Raw genomic sequence first — 18,512 nt, 5'->3', positions numbered from 1 at the left:
CCGAAGGAATCTCAAAGCGGCTAACATTCTCCTTTCCCTTCCTCCTCCACAACAAACACTCTGTGAGGTGAGTGGGGCTGAGAGACTTCAGAGAAGTGTGACTGGCCCAAGGTCACCCAGCAGCTGCATGTGGAGGAGCGGAGACGCAAATCCGGTTCCCCAGATTACGAGACTACCGCTCTTAACCACTACACCACACTGGCTCTCAATACAGAACTCAGAACTAGTCTTCTGTACACCCATTGCTCCATCCATATCTGCCTTTGGCTGGCCCCACTGACATGTGTCCCTCAGAATGCTGCCCAGATGGAAATGTAATCCTTAGGCTGAGGGGGGGGGGAACCACCCAGCCCATTATAGAGTATTTGCATAGTTGAGGTTGTGCCAGAGATGAGTCTATTCAGTGGCTGTTTGTGGATTCTCTCCTAAATTGGTGTGGGGGGATATGATTTCACATATTTGGCAATCATTGCATTATAATGGTACAGATTGTCTCATAGCAAACACCGACCAGCTGTCAGAAGCATAGTTTGAGGAATAACTTTGTTCTGCCGCTGACAAGTTTCAGATGAGGAAAGCGCACTATTACTGTAATGTACCTCTCCTGATGTGTGTCAGCAGTGAGTCAAAACAGCTTTGCAGATTATGTTGCTAACATGATGAGAGGGGTCTTGAGTCACCGTGTGACCAGCGTTTGCTTTGCCAGGAGCAGCACAAGTTGCTTTGATTCGGGTTGCCGGTGGGATATGTAAAACACATCTAGGGCACTTCAGATTCTCTGTAAGAAGGTTTCTCTTCTTGGACAGCTGGCTTTTGCTCTGACACAGGGCAGACGCAGTTAAACAGCTTTCTTGGGAGATGGAAATGGAGATACAAAAATGGCTTGTCGCAGAGAGGAGCCGCTGAGAGTGTGAAGCGCAGAAGAGATAAATAGGGTGAGTTGGAGGAAGAAGTATTTTGGATGTAAAAGCAGAAGAAGAAGGAAAGTCTTTTAAGAGGGCAGGATAACTGCGTAACCCCTAATGGACTGATTTTTGCAGAGCCAGAGAAGGCTGTATTGCCATCTCTTGGTAGAAGCAGAGAACTGCTGGATTTGGCTGGGATTAGTGATTTGCACATGGCCCCAGGAGTCTGTTTGCATGTTGGGATTGCCATAGGTAAAAAGGTAAAGGACCCCTGCATGGTTAAGTCCAGTCAAAGGCGACTATGGGGTTGCAGTGATCATCTCACTTTCAGGCCGAGGGAGCCGGCGTTTGTCCACAGACAGCTTTCCAGGCCATGTGGGCAACATGACTAAACCACTTCTGGTACAATGGGACACTGTGACAGAAGCCAGAGTGCACGGAAACACCATTTACCTTCCCGCCACAGCGGTACCTATTTATCTACTTGCACTGGCATGCTTTTGAACTGCTAGGTTGGCAGGAGCTGGGACAGAGCAACGGGAGTTCACCCCATCACACAGATTTGAACTGCTGAACTTCCGATCAGCAAGCCCAAGAGACTCAGTGGTTTGGACCACAGCGCCACCCATTCCTGCGATTGCCACAGCAGTCAAAGGACAGCCTATTACAGACTGCCTGAACTGTCAAGCAACAGAAGGAATCCTTGATCTGGGTTCATGTTGGTCTAAGAAAACATGGCTGATCGCCTAACCTCATTCAGGCTATAATCCTGAACTGGTGTCTGCCCAGATTTTACTGAACTCCCAACTCATCTTGCAGTCCCACAATGACTTTTGATGCTAAAAGCAGGTCCTTAGGCTTAACTCTGCTCAAATATAATGCCTGAAGCCTGTTGATTGCTGTAGGCTGCGCCATAAATAGATATAAAAATGCATCCACCTTGAATCGGAACTGGAATTATTTCTTTATATGGTATAAGATGAACTTTAATCAACATTTTGTACCCTCTAATGGTTTAATAACCCACTGAACTTTAAAAGAAATGCAAGTAAGTAAAATAGTTTTGCTGGTGGACTCATTTCCTGAAACAACTTGCAGCCTACAGCACATTTTGAGTGGCTTAGTTATAAACCTCAAGAGACACTGATCCAGTCTTAACTACTCAGTACAAACTGTGCCACGCTCTAATAAGTGCAAAGGTATGTTGTAGTACACTGTTTCCATTTGCTACTCCTTTTGCAGCTTTCTCAGTTGGTAGCAACTTTTTCTTTCTGTGCCTTCCTAGTCCCGGGAAAACAACTATGGAAAAAGAAGGAACTGCTAGGATGCTAATTATTATCCAGATTTGAAAACTGGCCTTTTAGGGTCATGCAAAAGCATTGTTCATGTTGACTTTCATTAGTTGCACACTAATCTCTTTCAGTGATTGGGGTGGTGGGGGGAAGTAAAACACTGTCTTTGAATTTGTGCATGTGAAATGACATAATTATAGTTTTATAATTATAGTGATTATAGAGCCAAGGGGGGAGAAATGATTTTTGTCTACTACATTTTTTTTCTTAATGATCTCTGAGTACAACAATAATAAAAAGAGAGCGTGATTTCTTGCATCTTGGGGAGCATGAGAAGTGATGCATTTTCGCCCATTTCAAATATTTATCAGTCTTTCCTAGACATGTTGTATATAAAAGTAATGAATAAAACACAACGGGAACAGCAAAAGGACCATGTTTTAATGCATTACACATGAACGCTCACAGTTGCAGGAAGAAATAACTGGCCCTTGCATTATTTAAGGAGATGTTTTTTCCCCCTTTCCCAGGGATGGATCGTGTTGGATTTACTCCATTTATGAGTCAACTTCCTGTGGCCGGGAGCTATTCTGCAACTGCTTTAAGATGAGATTCTCTTTGGCTTTGGAGTAGAAAGCTGTATTTTTAATAGCCAATGAGAAAGCAGGTTTATATTCAAAACAAGATGCAGCCAGGTAAAGCTGAGTGCTAGAATTGAGGTCAGCTAGAATTATATTGTATATAGACTGGTGATAAACATGTAGCACAGGGCTGTAGGCTCAGCAATATAGCACACACAATATAGCCTACAGCCCCAGGTCCCATTCCTCACATATCCAGTTAAAAGGATCAGATAGATGATGGGAAAGACTGTTGCCTGAGATCATTGTTACTTGCTGCCAGTCAGCCAGCTGCTGCTGAGAAGACCCATTCTATGTACAGTGGTACCTCGGGTTACATACGCTTCAGGTTACAGACTCCACTAACCCAGAAACAGTGCTTCAGGTTAAGAACTTTGCTTCAGGATGAGAACAGAAATCATGCTCTGGCGGCGCAGCAGCAGCAGGAGGCCCCATTAGCTAAAGTGGTGCTTCAGGTTAAGAACAGTTTCAGGTTAAGTACGGACCTCCGGAACGAATTAAGTACTTAACCCGAGGTACCACTGTATAGCCCTTACTTACCTTCAGTGTCTTAGAATTCTAATGGGAGCCCTTCTTTGCAGTTTCAAGAACCCGGGTACAAGTTTACCATTTCAGTGAGAGCTGGACCTGGGGCCTAATGCTACCATTCTAGACCCGAGACTTTATTGCCTATTCCTCACTCTACAGTGGAGAATGGAATGGGTTTGATTGGAGAACACTCTAACACTCCTTTGGAACATAATAGATTCTCAGTTTAGCTGACTACTGGGCATGCAACACCTCTTGATCTGCATTGGGTCCCTTACCTTTCTCGCCCTGATCTGGCCACAGTGATCCATGCGACGGTCACCGCCAGGCTTGATTATTGTAACTCGCTCTACGCGGGGCTGGCCTTCAAGCTGACCCAGAAACTCCAGCGGGTGCAGAATACCGTGGCGAGGCTCCTTAGGGAGTCCTTGCCACGGGATCACATTCATCCAGTGCCTTACCAACTGCACTGGCTCCCGGTGGAGTACAGGGTCAGGTTTAAGGTGCTGGCTTTGACCTTTAAAGCCCTATGCAGCCTAGGACCCAACCCATGTACCTACGGGACCACCTCTCCTGGTATGCCCCACGGAGGACCTTAAGGTCCACAAATGACAACACATTGGAGGTCCTAAGTCGCAAGGTGGTTAGATTGGTTTCAACTAGGGCCAGGGCCTTTTTAGTACTGGCCCCAACTTGGTCACAAGCTCTGTCACAAGAGACTAGGGCCCTGTGGGACTTGACATCTTTTGGCAGGGCCTGCAAGACAGAGCTGTTCCGCCTGGCCTTTGGTTTGGACTCAGTCTGACCCTTATGTTTCCATCCCCTTATGGTTTTGATCTATGGGCTACTTTTAAAACAAGGCTGCATTTTAAATTATATTTTAACCTGTATTTTAAATTGGTTCCCCCTCCCCTATTATATTTTTATTGTAATTTTACTGGTGTTAGCCGCCATGAGCCCGGGGAGGGTGGGGTATAAATAAAATTTATTATTATTATTATTTTATTGGGTTAAGCTGCCATGCTCTGGCAAAGTGATTGACAAGACATTATGGACTGTAAGTGTAATACTTTTGCAAAGTGCTTCTTCTTCTTTCTTTTTCTATCACCACGCCAGTGGATGCAACACAATTGCAACAGGTTTCCACTTCCTGTCTTCCGTACTGCATCTTCCTGAACACCCCCAATCTGATCCAGAAGGAAGAAAGACAAAGTCCCATGTGTGCAACTGGAAGTCTGCTGTCCAAGGGGGATGTTGATATGCAATATCACCCTCGGCGCTTGCACCGATGGTGTTAATACTCTCATTCCTTCATGTAGCTGTTTGATCCTGCAGCTGCAAATAGCGGCCGAGTTTCGCAGGATGGCTGGAAGCTTTTGGTTCCTCTTGGTATTTATGGACAACTTCTCTCTGGGCACAAATCAAAGATTAGTCATTGTCGGTGCTTATCAGCCATTCTACAAGCTTATCTACAATTCTGCCAGTTAGACTTGGAATAATTCTCTGTTTCTCTTTCCTTCCCGTAACATTTGAGAAGACCCTATTTTGTGTAGTTCTGCCATTTCCATCATGTAAGAATCTAAATTTAGTGAAGATTTACGGTAAAGAAAAAGAAGGAATTTCAGCTTCTGAATCCCAGAACAGGCTTCTGCCATTAAATCAGTGATTATTTACATTATGTCGCAGTAAAAGAAAGTTGTTATGCACTCTGTCCCAGCTCAATTTTCGCTATTACATCTTTTCTTTTTCCATACACAAATGCAAATATAATGATCCCACACTAGCAATTAAGCTTACCACTTCAACCAAGTACACGTCTTCTCCGTAAAGTGAAAACTGGGTTTACATATTCACTGCTACCAAAGAAAAGGGGGAGATACAAAACTTTCACCCATCCATCTTAAATAACTTTTTTTTAAAAAAGTGTGTGAATCTGTATCTACCGCAAGCTCATATATTATGTATGGCAGCTGTGCTTTGATCATGATGAAGGGAGGGCTATAAAAACTTTGAAATAGGAAAATAAATGCTTTGGTGGTATTTGAATCTTCCTCCAATTATTTGGCAGTATTATCTTTTACATGGTATACAAATGGTACCCACGTACGTTTTCCCGATTTTATGTGTCCTTCCACCAATTTTATTTTAGATGCCGGGTGGCGCTGTAGGTTAAACCACAGAGCCTAGGACTTGCCGATCAGAAGGTCGGCGGTTCGAATCCCCCCAACGGGGTGAGCTCCCAGTGCTCCTGCCAACCTAGCACTTCGAAAGCACACCAAAGTGCAAGTAGATAAATAGGTACCGCTCTGGCGGGAAGGTAAACAGCGTTTCTGTGCACTGCTCTGGTTCACCAGAAGCGGCTTAGTCATTCTGGCCACATGACCCGGAAGCTGTATGCCGGCTCCCTTGGCCAATAAAGCGAGATGAGCGCCGCAACCCCAGAGTCGTCCACGACTGGACCTAATGGTCAGGGGTCCCTTTACCTTACTGCCAGAGGCAGCAGGCTTCTGAATGCTGTTTGCTGGGAATTGAGTGGGGAAAAGATTGCTACACTCAGGTCCTACTTGTGAACTTTTCAGGGATATCTGGTCAGCTGCTGTATGAACAGGATGCTGAATGCTGGATTAATAATGCTGGATTTGATTAGAGTTTATCCACACTTACCTTTCCTCCTGTTTTTCCAAGCATGGCCTGTGCTTTAAAGCTCTGTGTCAGAACACCTTTTTGTTTTGTTTTGTTCCAGAGCTCTCCCCATGAAAACCTGCTCCTTAAAGCTCAATCGGAGCAAACAGCAATCCGTGTAAAACCTGAATTGATATTTGCCCCGACTGAGCACTAAAGAGCAGAAATTCCACTCTGATTTCCATACAATAATAATCTGGTGGTCATGCTGCTAAATACTTTGACCTCCCGCCACGCACACCAGAGGTAAGTGAGGAAGCATCACAGTTGTGACCTACAGCATTATGGATTTGGATGTTTTCTGTCTTAATAATGTTGCATTATTATTATTTCTTAACATCTGAACTTAGCCAACTGTATCTTTTTTAAAACACAAGTTTAAACATTCTTTATTCTGTAAGCAAAAAAAAAAAAAAAAAGAAGAAGAAGAAGAAGAAGAAGAAGAAGCCACATTTTCTTTGGATAATTTTAAATTGGGCATTTAGTAAACAGCTCAGTCATCTGGTTGAGCCGCTCACAATACCATGTTTGTTTCTTTCCCTTTCAGAACTGTAGGTCTTTGGTTCTTTCATAAGAGCTGTTTGCCAAGTGGCCTGAAGCCATGGAGAAATTACTTTTCTGTGAAAGCTGCACCTTTGCAAATAGCATGTGAAATTACTAAGATGTATTTAGTTAAAACAAGAGCAGCAACAGCAAAAAGTGACGGGAATAAATGAGAGGGGAAAGAAAAAAAAACCATAGGCTCTTTAACTCTCCCTTTCATTTCCTATAGGATAAGAACAGGAAATGCTTCCAAGCTTTCTTTTCCCTCTCTGCATTTTTCCATTAAAATGATGTTCGAATGTTTGGCCAGATTTGCCATCCAATTTTTACCCTTTACTCTTGCTTTTAGCCTTCATACCTTCAACTCTTTGGGAATCAATTGCACAGCATGTAAAATAGGACTTGATGGGGCAGAGAAATAGGTCCGTACTCTCCATAATCCCAATTAAAGGGGATTTCATCATAACCTGCATTTCATCTTGTTTCTAAATTCCATTTTAAGGCTTTGAGGCCATGCCGGTCACTGCAGAAATGTTTCATCTGCTTAACAAGACACCCCCTCCCCCCGCCCTTGATATTTTAGCAATTTGACCTTGGAACATTACATGGAAATGTGTTTCTGTCTTTGATTCTGTCAAAGGAAATGCAGAATTGGAGGGGGGGCAACTGGACGGAATGGGAAATCATTTTTAAAATAGTTGTGCTTAAAAGAAATGAAGTGGCTCAGGAATCAGATTAGCCCCTTTTTGGCATGAGGTTTTCTTCTTCTTTTTCCTTCCAAAGAACAATTCTGCATTCAGGACTTTCCATTACCTTGCTTGGAGGGAAGTGAACAACATAATGTTGTTGCCAACTTTATCTCCCCTCTCCCCTCTACTCTCTGAGTAAACTGATGATACTTCTCCTCAAATCTCCAAAGGTATCTGTCAAGGCAGTTTCAGGTTTTCAGCAGAGTGGGTTAGGTTGAAAGATGGTAACAGGCCAAGATCCCTTTCGGATGAGCAGAGCCTTAAACCCAAGTATCCCCAGTATAAGTCCAGCAGTCTACCACATGCTTAATAACATATATATTGCTGAATTTAGCCTACATAGTGTTGCTGTTGTTGTTTTTTCCAATTTAAGGCTTCTGTTTTTCTCTGATCGGGGAGTATGTCAGTGGCAGAGCACAGGTCTATTCAGGTAGCAGGACTGGAAAAAGATTTTCATTGCCTGAGACCCTGGAAACCAGCTGCCTGCTGGAGTAGAAAAGCATTGGGCTGTACCAAGGATAGCCAAAATGGTGCTCTCTAGGTGATATTGGACTACACTTTCCATCAGCCTCAGCCGCCATGGTCAATGGTTAAAGATTATGGCAATTGTAGCCCAAGAATATCACACTGGCTACCCCTAGATGACTTAGTGGTCTGATTTAGGATAAAGCAGCTCCATTATCCTAAGATATCTTTTATTATGCTAGTAAATGTTGTTGTTGTAGTAAATGTGTGGTGGAGTCTCCTACTTTGGAGGTCTTTAAGCAGAGGCTTGACAACCATATGTCAGGAGTGCTCTGATGGTGTTTCCTGCTTGGCAGGGGGTTGGACTCGATGGCCCTTATGGTCTCTTCCAACTCTATGATTCTATGATTCTATGATTCTATGATTCTATGATTTAGTTGTGTCCGACTCTTCATGACTCCATGGACCAGAGCACACCAGGCACTCCTGTCTTCCACTGTCTCCCGCAGTTTGGTCAAACTCATGTTAGTAGCATTGTCCAACCATCTCATCCTCTTCTTCTTGTGCCCTCCATCTTTCCCAACATCAGGGTCTTTTCCAGGGAGTCTTCTTTTCTCATGAGATGGCCAAAGTATTGGAGCCTCAGCTTCAGGATCTGTCCTTCCAGTGAGCACTCAGGGCTGATTTCCTTCAGAATGGATAGGTTTGATCTTCTTGCCGTCCATGGCACTCTCAAGAGTCTCCTCCAGCACCATAATTCAAAAGCATCAATTCTTCAGCGATCAGCCTTCTTTATGGTCCAGCTCTCACTTCTTTACATCACTACTGGGAAAACCATAGCTAGTAAATAAAAATCTTTTATTATGCTAGCAAGCTAGCACATTAATACTTCTTATTCTACTGAAAGAGACCCTCAAATGTGGGAGTGCTAGAGATTTGGCTTTGAAAATAGTACTGAACATTCACTTTGTTTCCCCTTCAAGATTTCACATTGAAAGATTTTGCGTCCGGTCTCCCATCTTAATCCTTTCCCTCTGTTGTTTCCTTATGATAATAGATACTGATGTAGCTCTTCAAATGAACATGAGTCTCATATGTTCTATCAATAGTATGAGCTCTGGTGCTTGAAATCCAGCTATTAATTGATAATTTTTTTCGGTGGTAGATTCCCTACATATTTGTCAGATTATATTAACTAAGGTGTATGGAATGAAAGAACTGTATTCTGAAAGACCACCCCAAATTCTGCCCTGAAATCTTTTTCCCCAGGTTAACAGGGTTGCAATTTGATTTATTTTCCCTGGAAGCAATTATCACAGAAATGAGTACTAAACCTCCACTGGATTCTGCTAGATTTCCAGAAGTGCATTCTCCGTCATGTGAAATCTTACATAAAATGCAAAAAACCCACGCTCAGGTAAGGAAACGTCAGGAAAATGGCATAAAGTGTTGTCTGAATGCAGCCCATATGTGTGCGTGGGGAGAGAGAGAGAGAGAGAGAGAAGCAGACTTACTGAGCAACCATCTCAGGAAGGAGAAGATAAATGAGACTCCACTTCTCCTTGGTGGGGAGAAAGCTTAAGTTTGAAAATAAGTTGGGGTCTAGCACTCTTGTCTCCTTCAAAGAACATCCTGTTAAAAGAGAGCCTTACATCTGTGAGAGCAATTGTAGAAAATGTTGAGATGTTTCTTTCTTGTGTGTGGTAAAAGCAAGTGAAGAAGCTGGTTGCATTCTTTTCTTTTCTTTTTATCAGTGTAAAAGGATTTTTTGTTTTGCTTTTATTTAAAGGCCCCTCCCCCCTTCCCTTTCTTCCCTTGCTGTTTCAAAACATTTCAGACAGGCACTGTTTGTTCTTTGCATCACTCAGAACAATGTGTCTTAGGCATCGCTTTGTGTATTTGTGAAGAAGTCTTTCTTACACAGTGCTGTGCTAAGTAGACAGTCCATTAAGAAATGTGCGTCGAATTCAAGCATATAGCTGATGAAATAACAGAACGGTGGAACTCGCTCAAGGACACCCATCACAAAGACAAATGCAAGGGTGCAGAGTGAAGTAAACTGTCATAGTAAAAATACCACAGGAAATGATGTACTTCATATATCTATTTTCCACCTCACCACCCATTGAGCAGAGAGAGCTCTGAACACAGAACTGAATGGAGCCAATGAGCTCCAGTCAGTTCTATGGGAGACGAGATGGGACTTGCCATCAGAAGATGTCTTGAGAAGACTGAATGGTTCTGTGCATATAAGGAGTTGTTTGAATGTGTGCGAGAGATCTGAGTGGAGACTGAAGCAACATGCATATAATTTGTGTTTGGATGTGAATGTGGGCAGCTACGAACGGAGAAGGAACCACCACCAAAAACATGTCTGTGAAGGAATGAAGCACTTTTGAATGTATTCTTACTTATGCAATGATTGCTTTCTGTTGAGACATTGGGTTATTTAGAGCAGCAATTCCCAACCTTTTGGGGCCCAAGGCCACATGTGGAAATCAGAGAAACTGCCATGGGCACCACTACAAAATGGCTGCCATGGGTGCTCAGCATACTCTTAAAATGGCTGCACTTTAAACTCGCCTAATGATGGGATTTTTAAATGTGCCATGGGTGCCAGCACAAAATGGCTGCAATAAGACCTCCCTCAAAAAAGAGGTAACGGTATTGTGTACCATTGGCTACCATCATACACCAAAATGACTAGGAAGCAACAGCTTTCTATATTATGTGAAGCTGATGAAGACATATTTGTGATATTATACATTTGTACAATGTACATGTGAATCCTTAGAAGGAATAACATGGAAAAGGGACAAGGTAAAATGAGAAATCTCTGCCTAGATGTGGAAACGAATGCAATGCCTGGCTCTGTTGTGTTCAGATATTGCACAAACTATTAGAGGGACTGATAGAACTATCATACTGATGAATGGCTGCATTCAGTGGCATTAAAGAAAATTTATGTTAGAGCAACTGTCACTAAAAACATTCATTTATCAAAGGAACTTACTTACTGGTCTCTAATTTCTATTAGTGAGCTATCAATACCACATTAGCTAATCCATGTGCATAATGGCAATCATGATGTTCCCCCAAACCCAGTAAACTTTCAAATTTATCATCTTCTTATGACTTGTCTTGGATTTTGATGGCATTCCTACAAAATGGTATTTATCAGCCCTGATCAGTTTATACCTGTAACTGTCTAATGCAGGGGTCTGCAACCTTTAAGACAAAAAGAGCCACTTGGACCCGTTTCCGAAGAAAAAACAACAACTGGGAGCTGCAAAACCATTGCGACATTTAAAACAAATATATCTCCGGAGCCACGATCTGACAGCGGGCGGGAAGGTGACGTCGGGACGGTGCGTGACTAACGCACGCACCGCCCCCATGCGACGTCACAGCCAGTACAGCGCCCGCCACAGTGAGGAGTGTCGGGGCGCACAATGCGCCTCCTCCCCTCGCTAGTATCCGCCCCGGAGCTGCAGCAAAGATGTAAAAGAGCCACATGCGGCTCCGGAGCCGCGGGTTGCAGACCCCTGGTCTAATGTGATGTTCTATGCTGAGCCCAAGTCTAATTATGCAGGTCAAAAATCTCTCATCTTCTCAAAGCTCTGATTCTTCAAGTGAATTTTCCCTCTTGTCTGGATCAGTAAGCTACCCGCAGATTCACCCTTCCTCACAGTTTGAAAATCTGAGTTTAACAAGTCAGTCTGTTTAGAATTTTGATAGGACACTTTGGTGTAATTTGTTCAAGGCTGGAAGGATTGACACTGATCTTTGAGGAGTTGGTGGGGTGGAGGAAATAGCTGATCATGTTGTATGTGATTTTTTGAGAGACTAGGATGAAAAAGAACCTCTCTTTCACAAACATAAGAAGTTGGGCATTACAAATTTGTATTTAGGGGCTGTCGTTTGTGTGGGAATGTTAAGGATAGTAGGAAAGGATACATTGAATAAGTATTATCTTTCCTTCACTCACGCTAGTGAGTGATGCAGCAGAGCAAATTCCCCTCAATCTAGCTGGAAGCTAGTTTGCAGATTCATTTGAATCTCTTAGTTAAGATTACTTTCTGTTATCTCCTTTAATCCCTCTTTAAAAAATAAAGACATGAGGAGTCTTTCTGAGTAAAGTAAAAAGAAGTTTACTCACATTTCAGTTCACAATTTAATCCCTGAAAGCTACATTCAGATGTCTTCTAAACGTTGTACAGTGGTACCTCAGGTTAAGTACTTAATTCGTTATGGAGGTCCGTACTGTCAGAGGCTTAGTGCTGTCCAGCTGGCCATAGATAAGACTCCGGGCTCCCAGCCAGTTCCAAACAATTGATTTATTTGACAAAGTTCAAACGTGCATCTCCAGCGTTTCCATTAACCTCCTTCCCCTTGAGCGCAGTTGCTCCCTCTAATGTTATTTCCTCCTTTTCCGCATCCAGCATGCAATTCTGTGAAAACTCCTCCCCTTACTTCCTCTGTGCAAGGCATGACTTGTCCCAGGCTCATCGTCCTCCCCCTCTACGTCAGACTGACTGTCAGACGACAAGCTGCTGATGATCTCTTTAGGCTCTCTATAACTGCTGGTTTCTGTCCTTTCCTCTTTTCCCATTTGCCTCTCCCTGACACGTACTTAACCTGAAAGTGTTCTTAACCTGAAGCACCACTTTAGCTAATGGGGCCTCCTGCTGCTGGCGCACTGCTGGAGCATGATTTCTGTTCTCATCCTGAAGCAAAGTTCTTAACCACTATTTCTGGGTTAGCTGAGTCTGTAACCTGAAGTGTATGTAACCTGAAGCATATGTAACCTGAGGTACCACTGTATAGCTACTTATCTCCTTGGCTTGGGGGTCACATAACTCCATACCCTCCAACATTTGCCCAGTGAAAACAGGAACATCCTAAGGAAAAGCAGGGCATTCTGGGATCAATTCAGAAACCAGGACGGCTTCAGTAAATCTGGGACTGCCCCTAGAAAATAGGGAAACTTGGTCTGTTCCTTTAGTGGAGTCCCGGCTAGGGAGCTCCATACCCCAAGAGACCCACCTGGCTTCTCTCATCCCCATAGCATTTCAATACAAAGCTATAATATTGTTTTGTCAGGCCTGTTAAGATATGTCCGAGCTCTGATGTCATTCCTCTACCCCCTAAGTATGGCTTTTATCGCTTTTAACTGCTTTTATTGTTAGCGTTTTAGCATCTAGCTCTCTTCTGCTGTGCTTTTAATTATGGTGTTGCAAGCTGCCTTGGACATCTTTTTCTAAAATATAAAAGGCTGTGGGGGCAACTCACTCTGAAGCTGCACCCATCATAAACATGCAATTTATCAATCAGCTTCACTCTCCCTTGGTGAATGGCACCTGTCCTGTATGGTTGGATCTTCTAGGGATAATGAAATAAGATTTGACAATGAACATCTGGTGGCGAAGGACCAACACGGTGATGGGTCATTTCATTGGTAGTGCCAGCTGTGTACTAGTGGTAAACTGCAAATGCAAACTATATTGACATATTCCCTGCTGTACCAGATTCCTCCCTCAGCAAACGTGCTGTTGATTTCCTTTCATTACCTCCCATCAGTTCTACTGATGATGCCACTGTCCAATGTAATAGCATTTCAATATTGATTTTCCAGACAGTCCTAAATAATGCTGTCATATTAATAACCTCCGAGGCACTCTTGGGGTCAGGCTTCGTGTATCTTCCTTAAGATAACACAATTGCAATGATCACCATTCTTTAGGGGGTCTCCAGGTCAACAACACATTTTTTTAACCCGACAGATGATTACAAGAACTGCTTGTTCCTGGGAGAGGGAGGGACATCGATATATTTGTTTAGTTTAATAATGAAATGTTGCTGCTGCTGCCGTCGCTGCTTTTTAAGGAATTGGTGTGTGTTGTGATCTGTTATTACACTTACTGTGCAGCATTAATGTGATGGCACCTTTCTCACACTGAGTTCCATTTAACGTTTGCCTCTGGTTTCCTTACATTACCTGAAGCATTTACGCCTATGGTTGCTTCCATGCTGTACAGTGGTACCTCGGGTTACATACGCTTCAGGTTACAGACTCCGCTAACCCAGAAATAGTGCTTCAGGTTAAGAACTTTGCTTCAGGATGAGAACAGAAATCGTGCTCTGGTGGCACGGCAGTAGCAGGAGGCCCCATTAGCTAAAGTGGTGCCTCAGGTTAAGAACAGAGTCTCTACCCAAATCACAACCAGATACAGTGGTACCTCGGGTTAAGCACTTAATTCATTCAAGAGGTCCGTACTTAACCTGAAACTGTTCTTAACCTGAAGGAGCTGCTCATGAGGTGGTGTGGCGCTTCAGAACAACCCTCCCGACATGGACATCTCTGCCGATTGCCTCAATGGGACAGGGCAAGGTGGCAGCAATGGCAGATTGGATCCACCGGCACAACTGTGTAGCCACTGTGGGATGCAATCCATTGGAACAGTCAAATGGAACATTCCTTATTTCCCTAGAGTGGGCACAGGTAGGGGGACATCCAGTCAGTGTAACTTCCTCTTCCACTGGTCTGGAGCTTCCTCCCCCTGTATGTGACCTGGGAGATGGGCGGGGCTCTGGCTGATGCCATAAAAGAGCCCAGTCACACAGCCATTTCTCTCTCTCTCTCTCTCTCTCTCTCTCTCTCTCTCTCTCTCTCTCTTTCTTGCTGCTCTCTTGCTGCCATGCTGCTCTCCAGCAGCCATTTTGTTCTCTTCATGTAATTTTGCACATGAGCTCAATCTCCATATGAGATTCACTCACAATTTGTTATGTAACTTCAGTGGTACCTCCGGTTGCAAACGGGATCCTTTCCAGAGGCCCGTTTGCAACATGAAAAGCCCGCAACCTGAAGTGCCACACCTGCGCAGGTGTACGGCGCGATTTGGTGCTTGTGTGCATGTGCGAGCGGCGAAACCTGGAAGTAACCCTTTCCAGTACTTCCGGGTCACCGCAGGACGCAACCTGAAAAAACGTATCATGAAGCAAATGTAACATGATGTGTGACTGTACTAAGTAAAGTCTGCCTTTCAGGGATCAAATCGTGAACTGAAATGTGAGTAAATTTCTTGTTACTTTTAAGGAAAGACTCTTGCGTCTTTGTTTTTTAAAGAGGGATAAAAGGGGACACCAGGAATAATCCATCTGGGCAAGCCAGATTGGATTACTTAACTAAAGAGATTCAAACGAATCTGCAGACTCGCTTCCTGCTATATTGAGAGGAATCTGCTCTGCTACATCATTCACTAGCGTGAGTGAAGGAAGGATAATACTTATTCAATATATCCTTTCCTGCTACCTTTAACATTCCCACAGCCACAACCTTGCTGCCATTCTCCCTAACCTCAGCCTCATCCAGGTAAGAGGGAACAAGGCCAGAGGTGGCCTCCACAGCTCTGCCCCACCACATAGGCCACTACTCAGTGGCATAGCGTGGGTTGTCAGCACCCGGGGCAAGGCAAGTAATTTGCGCCCCCTAACCCGTGGATTTTAGCAGGGGGCAGAGAGCTGCGAGTGTGAGCGTGCCCCCCCCAGATGTTGCGCCCGGTGCGGCCGACCCCCCCTGCACCCTCCACGCTACGCCACTGCCACTACTGAATAGGGCGCCTGTCAGTCTCTCAGTTTGTGATTTTCAGGTTGTGAGTTTTGTTGCTTATATAGCCAAAAGAGAATCACGCACATATATGAGGGAGGTATCAACAGGATTGGGTGAACTTTGAGATTTAGAGAAGTACAATTGAAGCAAAAAACCCCAAAACAAAACCTAAGGGCAGAACTGCCTACAACATAGGACTCAGTGAGTGGCCCTGTTTTATGTATTATACCATCTAGATGCCTACTACTGTGCCAAAGATACATAGCCTCATTCTTTAAAAAAACACAATAGAACTCAAGATAAAACAAAACCAACACTGTGAAAACAAAGCAAAACAGCAACAAAAGAAACAGAACTATAAAAGAAAACCAAGGCAACGAAGGAGAAGAATCTTTTCTACATTCAAACACTCTCTAAAACCAGCACAAGGTTTGCCTGATGTTGGAAGGCTAACAGTGAAAGGATAGAATGAACCCTGGGAGGAGCTCAAAACAGATGTCCTTGGACTTCAACTCCCATCAGCCCCAACTGGCATGACTAACAATCAAAGATGGTGGGAGTTGTGGTCTGGTAACCCCTGGTGAGCATTAGATAGGCCACCTTTGTTTTATAGCATAAGTGCCGCTGGAGAAACAGCTAATTTCACATAGAAAGGAGATTCGAAGCAGGGTTTCTGAGGAAGATCTCCCATGTGGGAGAAAGCAATTCTTTTATACAGCTATAACAAAGGCAGCATTTTCCCATCTCCGCCAAGCTAAGCAGTTGGCTCCTTACCTCTCTTGCCCTGACCTAGCCACTGTGATCCGCGTGACGGTCACCTCCAGACTGGATTATTGTAACTCACTCTACGTGGGGCTGCCCTTGAGACTGACCCAGAAACTCCAGCGGGTGCAGAATGCCGCGGCGAGACTCCTTATGGGGTTTTCGCTGCGAGATCATATCCATCCGGTACTATACCAGCTGCACTGGCTCCCGGTAGAGTACAGGATCAGGTTTAAGGTGCTGGTTTTAACCTTTAAAGCCCTATACGGCCTAGGACCCTCGTACCTACGGGACCGCCTCTCCTGGTATGTCCCACAGAGAAATTTACGGTCTGCAAATAAAAACACCCTAAAGACCCCAGGCCACAGAGAGGTTAGGCTGACCTCAACTAGAGCCAGGGCTTTCTCGGCCGCGGCTCCAATCTGGTGGAACGCTCTGTCACAAGAGACAAGGGCCCTCCAGGACCTGACATCCTTCTGCAGGGCCTGCAAGACAGAGCTGTTCCACCAGGCCTTTTGTCAGGGCGCAGCCTGACCCCCTCCTCTGGCAATCTGCACAAAATTTTGCTTGATGGTTGCCATTAATTTGATTTTAATTTGATTTAATTAATTTTATAATGAATGTTTTAGAATGTTGGACTATTTTGATTGTTGTTAGCCGCCCTGAGCCCAGCTTCGGCTGGGGAGGGCGGGATATAAATAAAATTTATTATTATTATTATTATTTTAGAGCAGGGTTGGGGAACCTCAGGCTCAGGGGCAAATGGAGTCCTCCAGGCCTCTCTGTCTGGTCCTTCGGACTCTCCTCGTGCCCCATCTCCCCAGGCACAACCACTCTCCCAGGCCCTACCTCTCACTGGCCATGATCTGTATCCTCCTGGAGCACTGTTTCTCAACCTGTGGGTCCCCAGATGTTGTTGGTTTACAACTCCCATCATTCCTAGCCAGCATGACCAGTGGTCAGGGATGATGGGAGTTGTATTCCAACAACATCTGGAAACCCACAGGTTGAGAACCGCTGTGCCTGGAGTGTGGACTTGAGTGCAGACAATGACTCTTGCTTGCCTGGAAGGAGGATAGAGATGGATATGGAAGTGTGTGTACAACTGGTGACATTTGCGGTCTTGTTCCACTCACTTTTGGTTCTTCATGGCAACCGCCATGGGCATGTGACCTCCACAGGGTTGCCAAGAAGGAAACATAGCCCTCAGACTGAAAAAAAGGTCCCATTTTGATTTAGTATTTCTGATTCTGATTCTTAATATACAGCTGAAACTTGGAAAATTGGAATATCATGAAAAAGTTCATTTATTTCAGTAATTCAACTTAAAAGGCGAAACTAATATACGAGATAGTCTCATGGCATGCAAAGCGAGATATGTCAAGTCTTTATTTGTTATAGTTACAGATAGGTAGCCGTGTTGGTCTGCCAAAGTCAAAATAAAAAAAAATTCCTTAAAGTAGCACCTTAAAGATCAACTAAGTTAGTTCTTGGTATAAGGTTTCGTGTGCATGCACACGAAAAAAGTGTATCTGAAAGTGTATCTGAAAAAGTGTGCATGCACACGAAAGCTTATACCAAGAACTAACTTAGTTGGTCTTTAAGGTGCTACTGTAAGGAAATTTTTTTATCTTTATTTGTTATAATTGTGATGATCATGGCGTACAGCTGATGAAAACCCCAAATTAACAATCTCAGAAAATCAACACAGACTGTGGAAACTTCACACTGGACTTCAAGCATCTGGCATTGTGTGCCTCCCCATTCTTCCTCCAGACTCTGGGTCCTTGGTTTCCAAATGAGATGCAAAAGCTGCTCTCATCAGAAAAGAGATTTGGGGAGCCATGTCATCAGTTGGTGTTGGTCCACTGTGGTTCATTAAATCCAGGGTCAACACAGCCGTCTACCAGGAGACTTTGGAGCACTTCATGCTTTCTTCTGCAGACGAGCTCTATGGGGATGGTAACTTCATTTTCCAGCAGGACTTTGGCACCTTCCCACACTGCCAAAAGTACCAAAACCTGGTTCAGTGCCCATGGTATTACTGTGCTTGATTGGCCAGCAAATTTGCCTGACCTGAACCCCACAGAGAATCTATGGGACATTGCCAAGAGAAAGATGAGAGACATGAGACCAAGCAATGCAGAAGAGCTGAAGGCTGCTATTGAAGCATCCTGGTCTTCCATAACACCTCAGCAGTGCCACAGGCTGATAGCATCCATGCCACGCCGCACTGAGGCAGTAATTGATGCAAAAGGGGCCCAAACCAAGTACTGAGTACATATGCATCCTTCTACTTCTCAGAGGTCCAATATTGCTCTATTTGCAGTCCTTGT

The sequence above is a fragment of the Podarcis vaucheri genome, assembly GCF_965113315.1.
Source record: "Podarcis vaucheri genome assembly, chromosome: 5".
In the NCBI taxonomy this organism is placed as follows: domain Eukaryota; kingdom Metazoa; phylum Chordata; class Lepidosauria; order Squamata; family Lacertidae; genus Podarcis; species Podarcis vaucheri.
The sequence above is the reverse complement of the archived record's forward strand: the minus strand, read 5'-3'. Positions refer to the sequence as shown.